Source organism: Chamaea fasciata, unplaced genomic scaffold, assembly GCF_029207755.1.
Source record: "Chamaea fasciata isolate MVZ Bird 193981 ecotype frontalis unplaced genomic scaffold, bChaFas1.0.hap1 SCAF_29, whole genome shotgun sequence".
Taxonomy (NCBI): Eukaryota; Metazoa; Chordata; class Aves; order Passeriformes; family Sylviidae; genus Chamaea; species Chamaea fasciata.
The window spans coordinates 1,337,709-1,353,645 of NW_027094114.1; the positions used below are offsets into that span (position 1 = coordinate 1,337,709).

Here is a 15,937-nt window from a genome sequence, read left to right on the forward strand (position 1 = left end):
TATTTCCCCACTGTTCTAACTCAATAAGGCAGTATGGAATTTTCACATACAATGGCCCCTGTTTGCCAACTGCTTTTTTCAATGGGGCTTTTAAAACTGATTCTGGTCTTTTTGCCCTGGTACGTTTGGCAATCGGGCTATGTTCCCTGATGGCTCATCTCAGTATTTTTCCTCTCTTTCACCCTCTTAGGGCAGCAATGATCTGATCAATCTCATCCTCCTCCTCGGTATCCTTCTCATCCTCTCCCCCCGAACTATCTGACCCTGTTGTCTCTGTTGTAGCATATAATCTGTTTCGCCTAGTCCCGACCATAGGAAGGGCCATACAGGATTTAGTACGCTGCCACTCCTGGGCTGTGTACCTGCACGCATCAATGACGTCATGTGAAGCAGCTCCCTGGCATTCGGTGTTGCCATGGAAACTCACAGGCCTAAGAGCACAGGAAGAATTATTCCCCCCATGAGAGGTTCCCTTTCTGCCCTCTTTATAGAAGGCTCTGCCCTCCGGCTCCTCCCCTAGGGGCTGTTCCATGGGCTGCACATGCTGGCTGTCCCCTCCCCCCTCCTCCATCACCAGCTAAGAGCCTGCCAGGGGCACACCCCACCCTTCCCCCCCTTTCTTGGATGGCGCTGTCATCAGCCTGGCCGGGGGTGGTGGCAGAAGTGGGGGGGCTGGCCAAATTGGGGGCTGCAGGGGCAGCGGCCCCACTGCTCTGACCGGGGGCTGTGATGGAAGCGGGGGGACACGCCCAACTGCGGGACGGCAGTGGCAAAAGCCCTTCCCCCCCCACCGGCTGTGACGGTGCCCACGGGGGTAGAACTGGGGGTGGAGGGGCCAGTGGAGCCATCGGGGGCAGTACCGGCAGGGGCAGGACCAGGGGTGGAGGGGTCAGCAGCACCACTGGGGGTGGCACCAGTGGGACCGGAGGTGGAGGTGTTAGCACTGAAACACATAATCACAGAATGATTATATGCAAGTGCTTTTGTTGAAGAGCTCTGGGAATCAGGGGTACAGGATACAGACCCAAATCTGACTCCGACATGGATTCGAGATGGACATGTTTTTAAACCCTTTCGTTATATAACTATATATATTAATTATTAAACCCATATTGTTCTATTGTATGAATTCTTGTAGTTTTCACCAGGCCCCCCAAACATTGTTTCTCATGATTCTTGTTTAAGATAATAATCATATTCCATCACCAAACAATCATTACAATTAACAATCATATCATTTTTCATGTGATGATAATGCAGGTGCAGTTTCTTCTGTACATGATCTAGTAAAGACAAAACCTAACCTTTGTTTCCTGGGCCTGCATAGTTTTGGTTCCCTTCTGTCACAATCCGCTAATGCAAGTGGGGGTTGTGATGGTTCGTTTACTGATCTCAGAGTACAAAAAACAACACAGATGGGATTTCAGTATTTATCAAAACAAATGCACATTTATTAGTGCCAACATCAAATGTGATAGAAGGATCTGAAGGGAAATAGAGGATAGCAAAAAAGAGAAAGGGGGGGGCAATAACTACCAATGGAGAGACTAAATCCTCGTGGTCAGGCCAATAGATCCGTCTTCTTCCATGGGGAGATCTCAAAGTCTTTGGTTAACTCAGGGGTCTTTATAGTCCTTTCCAAAGCGACAGGCAGTTGGCCAAAAGGTGCAGAAATCCTTACGGTGTGTTCGTTTTGGGAGAACTGACAACAGGTCAGCCGTCAGCAAGTACAGTGTTAACCAGAACAGGTACAGCCGTCAGCAAGTGCAGTCAATTCACTGTGACTTGCCCATTGTTTCTGCTCAGGTTCTGATGTTCTGATGGAAGTGAGTGCTAGGTTTTTCCATTGAACACACCTGCAGGCAACATTTGGCAAACGTCCCACCTCAGCCAGGCCAGAACTCCTGTGTTGGGGTTTTAGAGTCCTTTTAAGAGGTTTCAGTCTCTGTCCTTGATGATGGTCGTGAGGCAGATGAGGGATCTTCAGACCATCTCTTACACCTTCTCAGGCCTGTCCAGGCTCAACCTTTTTTCCACCTCCCCTGAATCTATTGTATACAGTTCCCATGATTTTTAGAAGCATTTTAACCCTATGCTATCATTTCCCCCCTTTGAAAGTATTTTCACTTCACTATAATAAGTGTAAATGCTTTCACTTGATACAGACTTTTTGGCTTCTGAGTCTATACTCGATGTTCGTCTTCAAATCCATGGTTGTTATAACCGTTGTTGCGGATGCTGTCATGGACTGGGGAACCTGAAGATGATGGGTGTGGATTCCTGTCCCGTGTCAGTGCCTTCATTATCTTCTGGTTCCAGGATGTCTTTTTCTGTGTTTCTCTTCTTAGGATGCTGTAGACTAACCAAATCACTAAAAACATAATTAGTAGGATTATCAAATTGTCAATGATAGACTTAGTCTATGAACTCACATTCCATCCTAACCCTTTGAGGATTTTTGTCTAAGTTATTCCTAGCATCTTACTTCTTTTACCACTGTGGCTATAAAATGTGGGCCCCTATCTGATGATATCCCTATAGGCACCCCAAATCTGGGAATGATCTCTTGTAGTAACCATTTAACTGTTTCTTTTGCTTGATTTGAGCGACAGGGAAGGGCTTCTGGCCATCCAGAAAATGTGTCAATCCCCACTAACATATATTTGTATCCTTGAGTTCTTGGTAATTCTACAAAATCTACTTGCCAATAGTCTCCTAGTTCTACCCCTACCTGAATTCTTCCTAGCTGTGCCTGTCATCTAACCACTGGGTTGTTTCTCAGGTAAATCTCACATTTTGTCATTACTGATTTCGCCATTGTTAACATTCATACCAAGATTAAATTTCGTTTTAGCAATTTCACCAATGCTTCTGCACTCCAATGACATTCATTATGTTTAATTTGTAGAACTTTTCTCATTATTGGGGGAGTACAACTATTTGCCCTTGTGTAGTTACATACCACCCTTCTGAATTCTTTTGTGCGTTCAGCAGATGCCCCAATCTCTCGTCTTCTTCTGAATATTTCGGTTTTGAAGGTAAATTGAATTGGGATATATTAAGTTTTAAAGGTATCAATGCCATTGCTGTTTGCACCCTTTGAGCAACCTGTTGGGCTGTCCAGTCTGCCTTTCGATTTCCTTCACAAATTTTGGAACTTTATGATTGGTGTGCTTTACAGTGTATAATTGCCACTTGCTCAGGTTTTTGTACTGCTTTTATCAATTGTAAGAGTGCATCTTGATGTTTAATGTGCGTACCCTGAGAAGACAACAGTCCTCTTTCTTTCCACAGTGCACCACTCCAAAAGCATATTTTGAGTCAGTCCATATGTTTACCTTTTCCCCTTCACTCAATTCTAGCGCTCTGGTTAAGGCAACTAGTTCTGCCCTTTGGGCAGATGTATTTGTTGGTAATGCTTTTGCCTCCACTACTGTACAGATTGTTGTTACCGCATATCCAGCATATCTGGTTCCGTTCTCCACTAAGCTGCTTCCATATGTGAATAACTCCCACTCTGGTTGCTCTAACAGGGCATCTTTCAGGTCTTCCCTTGCCAAATAGGTGTACTCTATTACTTCTACACAGTCATGCTCTAATGAGCCTTCTTCAGTTGTGGTACCTAGAAACAAGGCTGGATTCAAAAGGTTAGTTGTCTTTAATGTAACATCATCCTGCTTGGTCAGGATTACCTGGAATTTTATCATTCTGCTTGGAGATAGCCAATGGCCCCCCTTTTGCTCTAAAACAGTGGTTACCACGTGTGGCACATAGACATCTATGTGTCTTCCTATCGTGAGCTTCCTGGCTTCTTGTATCAACATTACAGTGGCTGCGACTGCCCGCAGACATGAAGGCCATCTGGCATTTACATTGTCAAGTTGTTTGGAGAGCTTCCCAAACGTTGGGTCAGGACTTCCAGTGCCAGCTGCAGCCTTTCATGTGCAAACAGCTGAAAGCATTTAGACAGATCAGGTAACCCTAATGCCGGGGTAGTCGTCAGTGCTTCTTTCAATTTTAGGAAGGCCTCTTTCTGTGGTTTGCCCCAGGTGAACGGCTGCATCTTCTGAGCTTCATACAGGGGTCTTGCAATTAGCCCATAGTCCATGATCCACAGACGACACCATCCTGCCATCCCAAGGAAGACTTGCAGCTCGTGGAGATTCTGGGGCTCTGGAACGGCACAAATAGCTTGGATATGGTTAGTATCCAGTTTTCTCTGTCTTTGTGAGATTTCACATCTCAGCTAAATTACAGTCTGTTGGGCAATTTGTGCCTTTTCTCTAGACACTTTGTATCCTCTCATTCCCAGTGAATTTAAAATCTCAATTGTTACTTTTACGCAGGTTGCCTTTTCTTCTGTCACTATCAGTATATCGTCAACATACTGTAATAAAAGGTACTGGTCTCTCGGGACTTGCCTCTCTTTGGTCCAGATCTCCAGTTCCTTTGCCAGTTGGTTTCCAAATTGGGTGGGGCTGTTCTTAAATCCTTGCATCCAGGTGAGCTGGGTCCTTCTTCCATTTCCAGGGTTTTTCACTCAAAGGCAAACGGTTTCCTACTTTCTTTGTCAAGGGGTATGCAGAAGAAGGCATCTTTTAGATCAATTACGGTAAACCATTTAGTTATCTCTTTTATGGATGTTAACAATGTGTAGGGTTTGGCAACCAGTGGATAAATGTCTCTGGTTATTTCGTTTATTGCCCTTAGATCCTGTACTAGCCTATAATCCCCATTTTCAAAGGTTATTACTTCATCAAGCTTTGCAATAAATCTCGACCTAGAAGTGGAATAGGGCATTCGGGCACATACAAGAACTCATGGGTTAATAATTTGTTCCCAAAACACAAATCTAAGGGTTGTAGATGTCTTCCTGCTGGAACTGATCACCCTGGTAAAACGGGTTTGGGCACTTCTGCTTCTAGTGCCCCTTCTGCCTGCAGTATGCGCACTGGTTTAAACCCAATTCTTGCATGGATGGCCCTCTGCGGCCCTTGCCAAACCTGCCCCTCCACATAGTTCAACTGCCTCTAGCATTTCCCCTTGAATTTCCTTCTACTACTGCCAGGAGATTTCGCCCTGGATTATTAACCTCTTTTTCTCTATTGTTATAAACTTTCCAAGCCACCTCAAGTAGTTTGTCCAAATTTCTTAACTCTTGCCCCTCCAGTTTCTGTAACTTTTTCCTAATGTCATCCTGTGATTGGCCAAGAAAGATAAGAGCAAGCTGAACTTTCACTTGTTCTGTATCTATTTGGAGGTCAGTATATTTCCTGGCCGCTTCTTTAAGTCTTTCTAAAAAGGCAGTTGGAGATTCTTTCCTCTCCTACCTGATCGCTTATGATTTGGACCAATTCATTGTTCTAGGTATAGCATTTTGAACCCCTATTTGGATCCACTCCTGATATTTCTTTAGCCTTATCATATCCACTCCAGATGGGTCATTAGGATCCCACAAATGGGTCCTCAGTGGGAAAGTTATAATCCAAAGTCCCTGTTACTAGTCCATTGCGAATATCTTCTCTCGCCCTTTCCCTGGCTGCTCTAATTACCATCTCCTTTTTGGTAGAGTCCATTATAGAGTATTTAATATCACTTGGATGTCATCCCAGTCTGGATTTTGAGTTTTTATAATCATTTTCACTACTCTGGCCACATTATCAGGGTTTTCTCTATAGGTCCCAGCTGACTGCTTCCAAATTACTAAATCTCCCAGGGAAAATGGCACTTTCACAAAAATGGGTCTGTCCACTCCTACTCCTTGTTTCAAAGGGGCAATTACAGTTCTCTTTTGTTTGCCTGGTCTTAATGAGCCCTTTCCTGCCTTAGGCCAGGCCACGACCAATCTTGACTGGGTCCGATGAGATACCGGGATTACTGGTTTATCTTCATCACTCCCACTACTATCTGCTCTTTCTGCACTATCCCCATGTCTCTGTATCACAGCTAAATCTTGGTCATTTCCCAGGGAAGGAGGGGTGCGTGAAGATGGCAGAGGAGGGTACACAGACAGGAGCAGGCGAAGGAGGTGTAAGTGGGAGACAAGGGTATCCTTGAACAGGGGTAGGTGGGAGAGGAGGGTATCTTTCGGCAGGGGGGGTAAGTGGATCAGGTGAAATAGGGTCAGGTGAAGTAGGGTCAGATTCCTCTGATGCCATGGGGGTTACTAGTAATTCACCATCCGTATCATCTGATAGAAACTTTCATTTAATGCCAAGTGTTCCAGGCAACGTTTCCCTTGGACACAAGCCGTGGACTTATTGCTTTCAGGTACTTTAACAATCATTAACCCACACTCAGCCAGCCACTCTGGCTTTTCCCATAAATAGAAAAACAAATCAACATACAGAACTTCATCCCATCGTCCCTCTTTATACAAAACATCAGTAACTGTGAAATCATGTCAGCTTGCAAAGACCCGTTTTCCGGCCACATTTTCCCATTCTGCAAGACATATTTTGGCCACCAAGTGTTACAATAATCAATCAACTTAGCTTTACGTAGCTCTTGCCCAAAATCATCCTGTTTCCAATGTGCTAATAAGCACCCCAAAGGAGAAATGTGCGGTATGGGGGCATTGCCACCCACGATACCTTTAAGCTTCTCCATGTTACAGCTACAATAGACGACTGATGCTGAACCTGCAACGCTTTCGTGATTGTCTGATGGATGGCGCCTAGGCAGACCAGGAATTCCTTAGCCCAACCACGCATAGCTTTCACTGCGTCTTATTGGCAGGCAACCAGACCAGAGTAAAAGCATCTTACCTCTCCAGGGGACATTGTGAGTGTCAGGGGTCCTGACCCCAATGGGCTCCCCGAGAATCCCTCGGTGCCAGCTGGAGCCTGATCAGTTCAGGGGTCCTCAGCAGCACTCACAGGGTACCATCTGGGCCACCAAAATGTTAGCGTTGAAACACATAATCACAGAATGATTATATGCAAGTGCTTTTGTTGAAGAGCTCTGGGAATCAGAGGTACAGGATACAGACCCAAATCTGACTCCGACATGGATTCGAGATGGACATGTTTTTAACCCCTTTTGTTATATAACTATATATATTAATTATTAAACCCATATTGTTCTATTGTATGAATTCTTGTAGTTTTCACCAGGCCCCCCAAACATTGTTTCTCATGATTCTTGTTTAAGATAATAATCATATTCCATCACCAAACAATCATTACAATTAACAATCATATCATTTTTCATGTGATGATAATGCAGGTGCAGTTTCTTCTGTACATGATCTAGTAAAGACAAAACCTAACCTTTGTTTCCTGGGCCTACGTAGTTTTGGTTCCCTTCCCAGGCCTATCTAGGCCCAACCTTTCTTTCCACCTCCCCTGAATCTATTGTATACAGTTCCCATTATTTTTAGAAACATTTGAACCCTATGATATCAGAGGGGCCTTGCTGGACCCAGGCTCAGGCCACCCTCAAATCAGGTGCTAATAGGTCTAACTCTGCTTCCTCCTTGTTTTTTCATTCACTACTCTGTATTAACTCTTTTTTACTCTTCCCCTGTTTTTTCTTTAAGACCAATATATGCTCCTTTTTTTCTGGCTCTTGGTTACAAGCCAACACCATAAAGAGCCTAGCATATTTTAGCTCATTGAAATACCAGTCTTGGTGTATGCTGGAGATTAAACTTGATATTAACTTCTTATCAAGACTCCCAAATTCTGGCTACGTCTCAGCATTATCTTGTTCATAAGTCGGCCAGATTTTTTCTGAGAGTCTAATAAGTTTGGATTTAAAGAATAAGGAATCCCCACCCATTAAATCAGCCCAGTTTTTCAAAACTAACCCCAGGGGACTATCTCTTGGGATATTATTATTACAATATTCACAAGAAAATATACACCCCATATCTCCACAGTTATGAGTAAGAAAGTAATTAGGGAGACAGAGAGAAAGCAAGCAAGGACAGGATTCGAACTCCCGCCCTTCAGAGCCGCAGTGCAGGGACTCACCCCCTGTGCCACTGCTGGCTTCATGCCAGCAGCACTGCAATCTAACCCTGCTTTCAGAGAGTGTCCTCTCTTACTACCAGTGGGGGAGACACAGAGCACCCTGCCTGACCCTAGGGCACTTTCACTAACACCTAACTCTGGTGCTAAACAAAATACCCCTTTTATTCAGTTACTCATGCGCCTCTGTCAGGTCCATGGAACTTTGGATTCTTGGGCTCTGATATCTTCTGGGCCACAGCTGGGGCCACCCCCCCTCAGAGTGCCGGCAGGACTGGGGGGTCTAGAGCTAGGTGTTCCTCTGGTCCAGGAGGGTTTTCCAGATGCCTCACTGTCCCATCTGGGTCACCAAAAACTGATGCCTTGGGAAGGTTGACCTGAAAAAGAGACTGGACAGAGCTAGAGAATAAAGTAGATATTATTGAAAGGCCTTTAGGGTACACCTTGGGCAGGACAAGAGCCTAACCAGGGCTGCACCCAAGGTGGACTTTGAATGGTCACAAAATGGACAACCGATCACTAGGTCTTACACTTTTATAAATTTTGGTCCATTTGCATATTGGGGTTTAATTGTTGCCATGGGTTAACACAGCTTGGTTTTTAGTTAAAGTGGAAACAGTTCCCTGTCAGGACCTTGGAATTGTTTGGGAAAAGACAGGGACCTATCAGAAGCCAAGTCTTATATACTGAAATATTGTTTAACCACTGAGGAAGCTGAATGCCACCTTGTGAATACACATATAAAGCTGACACTGTGTCCGAGGCAGCCCTTTTACTTCCGGCCAGAGGAGCAGGTAACATCAGCTCTGGGGCTGCTCCAAGGAGTGGCCCACTCCAACTAGGCCCCTGCTGCTCCCCCCGCCCCCTAGGGAAAAGCCAGCCCAGGGCTTGGCCATTCCCCATGGCCCTTCCTCCCCCCAGCTGCCAGCAAGGGGGAGGGGGAGGCTGCAGCTTAACATCAGCTAATTTTAAAGCCTACCCCAAGCTGGGCCGGGGCTGCTGGTGGGGGAAGGGGAAGCCACAGCTGTTAACATCCAGCCAACCTGAGGCCTGCCCCGCCGCTGGCCTGGGTCGAGGGAGATGCCTCCCCCCCCCCGGGCCCCAGGGAGCGCCTCTGAGCTGGGCCACCCCGGATGAGACTGAGGGGTGGAGGGAGAGGCATCTTTCAGCCTTCCTAACTACTGAGATCCTGGCCACCATTTCTGAGCCTCCCCCATTGGCATGGCTTTGAAATCCTAGCAGCTGCTGCCCGGCAGAGATTACATGACCACTGCAGGCCTGGGCAAAAGAAATTAACTTTTTCTTGGCACGAAATGAAACTTCTGGAGCTCTAACCCTTCCCTGAGAGAGAGGAAAAGGACAAAGTGATTGGACTATAAGGAAATACAACATAGACAATCAGTGAAGAGATAGTGAAAAGACTGTCTGGAGAAGGGATTGAAGAGTTTGCCATTTTAGGCTGGACTTCTCTTATTGAGCCATGGTAATGAATTCTATATGTAGATTATCCCTTTAAATCATAGGGAAAATATGCATTTGGGGAGATGATTGCTTAGATTTGTGAATTTGAGCAAAGGTATCTGTGATGGACTGAGTGAAGTAGTGATTCTTGTGATCCCATGAGATGCTTGAAGAGAGATGAGAAGCACTCTGTGCCAGTGAAGAAGTGAGAAGACATCTCTGTTCCCTGAGATGAAGAATTCTTTTCCTTTGGAGTTGTTCATCTTTAAAAAGTAACACCCCAGTATGTATGAACCACATGACCCATATGCAGTGTTGGGAAAGCTGCCAATGGGAGGGGCTTCACAAAGGCAGGTTCCTGGACAGCTGTCTTTGTGAGAGTTGAGACCCACAACAGAACTGTTCTATGTTGTCAGTGGGGACTTTCCATGGAAGTTCAAAGAGAGACTCCTCTCCCTAAAGAACTGATGAAAGCTTATTTTTAAATGAGGAACCTGAATAAAAATCACAGGTTTTGTCTCTTTATGTTGTTTGTGGAAAAATGAACAGTTTGTAGGGGAGGAAGAGTCTTTTGAAAGTTTCATTTTGATTTTCATTTTCTTCTTTTAGAGTGTGTTAATAAATCTATCTTTGTACCTTTAATATGGGCCTGCCTGCCTTTTTCTCCTAATCCTCTCACGGCAGGAAAAAACACTTAAACCACTACACTAAATTTGGCAAATAGAGATACATGAACCTGAAACCACTACATAATTGGTGTTTCTGCCCGGTTACGAACAAACCCCGCACAATTGTTCAATTACAGCTTCACATTGTGAAGTCATCCTTCTTGTTTCTCTCTTCAGTCCACCGTTGTTTATGCTTTTGGGCCTGAAATTGTCCTTGGTCTTCAGCAGGAAAAGAATTTGTTTTGTCTATCTACTCTGTGAAAAGAGCTCACTAGCACTTAATATGAGGCTCAGAGGTACACCCCTAGGCAGCACAGAATCTGAAAAACATGAAAGCTAAAACTTAAGGCATCAGTTCTGAGACAGAGATTTGAAAATTTCAACTGATCCTTTATAGTAAATTTAAGAACATGCACGGTTTTGGTGGTTTAGCATGAATGTGAAGGGTTTGGTTTTTTTTCTAAGGAAGTTATAGCATGGAATGACAGCTTGGCTGACGAATAGGAGTGCTGTACACTCCTCTGGAGACCCCGGCTTAAATCAAAAGTCCCAGGTGACTCAGCCCTTTTTCCTCTTCCAGCTGGCAAGGAGTTAACATCACTTTGTAAGTGAGAAGTTTGGGTCTGGGCCCCCCGGGGCCAGGCCCAGCCAGGCCTTGGGGGAGGAGCCGCTGCCTGTGAAAGAGTTGCCCAAACCGGCAGGGTCTCCTCTCTCCCCGACTCACAGTTTGGCAGTGCTGGCCCTGCGCCAGGGGCCAGGGCAGCCGTGCTCTTTGCTTGGCTGCCACAGCCTCTGGTCTGAAACAGGAGAAAATCCTGAGAATCTTTCTCCAGAGCTCCAGGGAGCTGATCCAAGTTTGAGTCGCTTTAGATTTGACCAGGGGTAGGGGAGGGTCATCCATCAGTGTTACTGAGCATGCTCCCCCTCCCTGCCCCCCCCACCATCATCTACGGCCTTGAAGTTCCAGGAGTCAGCTGAAGAAGAAAAAAACCCCAAAACTCTGGGCAAAGACATTAACCCTTTTCCCTCCTCCATGGAAGACAAAGTGATTTAAAATGTAAAGAGACAGCATGAGACAAAGTCAGCAAAAGAACTGATAAAGACTGTTAGAAGAAAAGATGGAGGAACTAGACATTTCTAACCAGACTTCTCTAGATGTGAATTATAGAAAAATAGACTATTTCTTGTAATATCATAATGCTGTTTGGGGGAATGCAAGTTCTTGCCAAAAGGTTGTGTGTACTGATATAAATGAGATTTAATTGAGAATTTTTGAATAAAGTATGTCTCTGGCTCCTGAGGAAAAAAAAAAGAGGTCGCAGTCTTTGAAACAGATGATTTTAGAGAAGTAATTTTGAGGCCCCAGCTCCTGGACATAAAAGGAGGTCTCTGTTTCTTTTGAGATAGAGATGATTTTAGAGATAGAAGAAAAGAACCCTTGCTTTATACTAAAAAAGCATTCTTAAAACAGTGCCCCAAACATGCAGAAGCCCATAAGCAGATTAGAAAACTGTTCTATGTGTGAGACTGCACAGAATCTACGAAATTCCAAGGGGTTGCAGATTTGTAACATTGAGAGCCACCAGACCTTTTCTTGTAGTGTGTATCTCCATAAACACTAGAAAAACTCCCAAAGTAATGCAAAATTGTGTTTAAATGGTTGCAACTGACTGAAAATCATAGTTTTCTCTCTTTGTTGAGTAAAAAAGTGAACAGTTTATAGTAGAAGGGAAAGTGTTTGAAAATGTAATTTTCCTTCCTTCCTTCCTTCCTTCCTTCCTTCCTTCCTTCCTTCCTTCCTTCCTTCCTTCCTTCCTTCCTTCCTTCCTTCCTTCCTTCCTTCCTTCCTTCCTTCCTTCCTTCCTTCCTTTTCCTTTAGTGTATGTTAATAAAATCTATCTGGTTTCTCTTTTAAGTTGAGCCTGTTTCGCCTTTTTCTCCCAAAATCCTATCTCCCAGTTAGCAAACAAAACTTAGCAAACATGAAACCACCACAGTGGTATGTTACAATAATGCTTTAGAATATGTGAGATTGCATTTTAGAAGACATTCAGTGAATACCAGACCCTGTGCCTGTTATCCTTTTGCCTATTTTTAAGCACTACAAGCATCAGGAGCCTTCGGTGATATAAGAACTAGCCTAAACAGCGGAATAACAGGACTAAGAATGCAGATAAAGAATAGAACACAGACTCTAAGATGGTGCGTTCCCTTGAAAAAGTGCCAAAGGGGCCAAAGCACACACAGGAGAGATTAAGGTGAAGGGACACATGGAGGCTTCATCCTTGGAAGACCACCAGAGACCACCAAAACGAACTGAGCATGCCCAAAAGGGCGTGGAGTTAATTACCAAACAAAGCGAGGATGGGCGGGGTCAGAAAATGAATATGTATGAGGGGGGACTGTGAAATGTCATGCATATGTAAGACCTCAGGGAATAATAAGAGGGGCAAGCTCTCCGGTGGTTATGCGTGTCTTTGGTGAAATTTTTCCACACGCATCTCGACGTCAACTCAATACATACCTCTCTAACGACTATTATTAGTTGTAGAGTTCTTTCTGCTGCGTTTCAGTTGGCGACCCATGAAGGGACTCCCTCTGTCCAGCTGTGGGGAGCGGGCAGGGTGGGACTCTCCCGGCCCCACCAGGGCATTACCAGCAGGGATTCCCCACCTGCGTGCTTATCCAGAGGGGACAGAAGGATCTGTTGGAGCCAACATGGACAAAAGGCATTGAGGAATGGCTACATGACCAAGGCCACATAGACATGAGAGAGCTTTGCTGAAATCACTTGCACAGGAGCCTGCGAGGTCATCATGACCTTGAATGCAGCTGTGTTACCGTTACAAAGCATTGGGGTTGAGAAGTCTGAGGGAGAAGCTCAGTGATAACAAGAACAGATCCAAATATAATTTTCTTTTACTGTAACCAATCAAATATCAACAAGTATATAGTTTTCTTTTACTGTAACCAATCAAATATTAACAAGTATGAATAATAATAGGTAGCCTCAATACAATGTGTGCCTTTTGATCAATAAAGTGAAGCGTATCAATCATTTGATTATGTGCAGTCTTCCCACATATGAGAAATAGCAATATATGGTGACCCGTGTGAGGAACGTGAGGCGTGTGAGGAGTTCAAAGAATTCAAGGAATTCAAGGAATCTTCCTCTGATGCTAAGCTCGTCGTGAGTCCGGGAAAGCGCCAGCCGCAGCCCCTGGCAGATGGCAAAGGACTAGGATTATCGTCCTCGCATCTGGATTGGCCCTAAAGAGGGGGATCTCGCAGCCTGGAGTCGCCTGTCTTGCACCTAAAAGCGGTAAGGCTGCCGTACGCTCGAGAAAAGAAAAAGGGAAAATGAAGAGACAGGTGGCATATGAGTTATTACAATGCTTTTTAGAAAAGCAAAAAGTACAAGACTTAGACCTGAAAAAAGAATTAGCAATGTTATTAGCCTTTGGGACGGCAAAAGGATTTTTTAGTGACCCTAACACAGTATTTTGTGTAGAAGAATGGAGGAATTTTGGAGACAAATTGTGGGCATTGGTAATAGATGAAGATAAAGCAGCCAGAAAAATCTCTCGGCCATGGCAACAAGTAATAAATTGCTTAAAACAACACCTAGCAGAGCAAAAGGTCGCTCAGCAAGCCAATCAATATTTAAATGCTTCCAGAGAGCCTTCAGCAGCAGCTTCTTCAAATACCACGGCTGCTTCGTCCTCTCAGCCCCTGAGCCCCCCGAAGGTGTAATTCAGTTAAGACGTAGCCAAGTCTCGTTGCCCCCAGCCACCTCTTATGTAGTCATTCCTTCGACACCACCGGCACCACCAAAAAGAGTGACAAATTCACTTTTAAGTTCAGATCCTCTACCCCCAGAGGAGGAAGCCGAGCTTGAAGAAGAGGCAGCGCGTTATCATAGCGAAGAAGAAATTAAAGCACTGGCAACCTCCGAACCACCGAGAAGTCGAAATGCCAGTGCGCGGCGTTGGCAAAAGATACTCAGGGAGGCAGTAGCCGAGAGAGATATGACAACTGCAAAGATTCTAAATAAAACCTCCAGGTTCCGCCCACCCGACGTTGGAGAAAGCGAGGAAGTCAGTCCGCGACGGAGGTGCCACCGTCGCGGGAGAAGGAGAGCCGCGGTGAAAAACAACAGATAAGTAAAGTAACATGGAAACGAGATTGAATGCGGCCACCCGGCTTTTGCCGAATTTCCTCTCAATGAGAGGTGAAAAACTAAAAGAAAGTGACTTAAAACACTTGGCTTTGTGGGCCACGAGAAGAGGGCAATTGACAGCAGCGATTTCAGGCGGCACAGACAGGAAACTCGCGCCGAAAACAGCGGCAGTCGAGAAAAAATTTGTAAATACCTTGCAGACTGTTTCTGCTGAGAGAAAGGCTGTCAAAGCTGCCATTCAGGCGCTTGAGGGGGGGAGGCTGAAAAATCAGATTCTCAGCCACGCACAAAAATCGCGAAGTCTTTAATACTTTGTAACACACGTCCGGGGAAAACTGCAATGGCGCCGGCGTGGTCGAGCCCGCCGGATGTCCTGGATCATGTGACACAGGCGGCGGAAGTGTCCTCTCCGCTTGCCAGACTGACTGCGAAGAAGCAGGACGGGACTCCGCGGTCCCCTTCGGGGGGCGTGGTGGATGACGTGAGCTCAGGCTGAGCCAGAGGCCGGATGGAGCGGACCTGAGGGGCGGACCACCGAGGCGGAGTTGAGGGTGGAGACGGCGGCGATGCGGAACAGCCCACTCACTCTCTCCGCCCCCCCCCCCCCCACCCGCTCGGGAGCCAGCGGCGCGAGGAGAGCAAGTGCCGCGAGGGAAGACATCACGGAACAGAGAGCCGGTCCCAACAAGCACAGCCGCCGCAGCGACAGAGACAGCAGCAGACCACCCTGTCCCTTTGTCTCGCGAAAGGCAGTGATGTTAGCCGGCAGCCAGCACAGTTTTCTGCTTGCTATCAGCAGGCAGGTATCATGACTCCTACTGGAGGTGGGAAAGGGGAGAGCAATCAGCTCCCCCCGGATTTGAAGCAGGAGAGTAAGCAGGTCTCCCTGAATTTATCAGGAGAGAATGGCCAGCAGCAGCCCTTCTTGAGTTTTGTACAGGGTGGCCAGCAGCCCCCTTCGAGTTTTACACGGGAAAGCCAACAGCTTTTTCCTGTGCCCCAATCCCCAGAACCTGACACAGGACGTTCAGACACTGGGTGAAAGTTTTCCCTTCCCCCATCCGAACCGGGGCAGACAGGGAAGGGGGGAGAAGGAGTAGAGAAAACACCAGGAAAACAAGGAAAACAAGCCCAGATCGCGTCAGGGGTGAAAGACGGGACCGCGGCGCGGGCACGCGGAGGCGGTCCTGCCCAGCTGCACCGGGAGCAGCGGCGGAAGAAGCGCGCGAAATGCGACCGGGGGCGGCCAGAGGACGCGTCGTGTCGAGACGGGATGGACCGCGGGGGAGAGCGATTCGCGGGCGAGCGGTGTGAATTTGTGATAATTAAGAATGGTGATGAAGTTAAAAGTTGTTGGTTACAGAGTTGTAATGTTTTGTTAAATTTAGTTCAAGAGTTATAATGCTGTTTGGCAGTTTTGTCCACTCTGTATCCCTTACCCCAAAATCCCACTTAGCCTTTCCATCAAGTCAAGCTGTTGCTGCTCCCTGACATCACTGCTCCCTGGCATCACTGCTCCCTGGCATCACCGCTCCCTGGCATCACTGCTCCCTGGCATCACCGCTCCCTGGCATCACCGCTCTCCATTTCTGCTGCTTTACCTGCCTGCACCCAGCCTGTCCCATCGGCTTGTTCCCTGCTTGCTCCACTTCCTG

At 46.2% G+C, this 15,937-nt stretch overlaps 2 long non-coding RNA genes across 2 annotated transcripts; one reads left to right on the top strand and one right to left on the bottom strand.

Annotated features, from left to right (window-relative positions):
* Window positions 1–1,432: 1,432 nt before the first annotated feature.
* On the bottom strand, window positions 1,433–15,937 carry LOC136302602 (uncharacterized). Its single transcript, XR_010724094.1, has 3 exons — window positions 15,884–15,937; window positions 6,768–6,888; window positions 1,433–2,371 (listed from the first exon to the last, which is right to left on the bottom strand). It is a non-coding gene; the product is annotated as an uncharacterized lncRNA (long non-coding RNA).
* Window positions 13,136–15,642, top strand: LOC136302603 (uncharacterized). The gene is made up of 2 exons (XR_010724095.1): window positions 13,136–15,039; window positions 15,223–15,642. It is a non-coding gene; the product is annotated as an uncharacterized lncRNA (long non-coding RNA).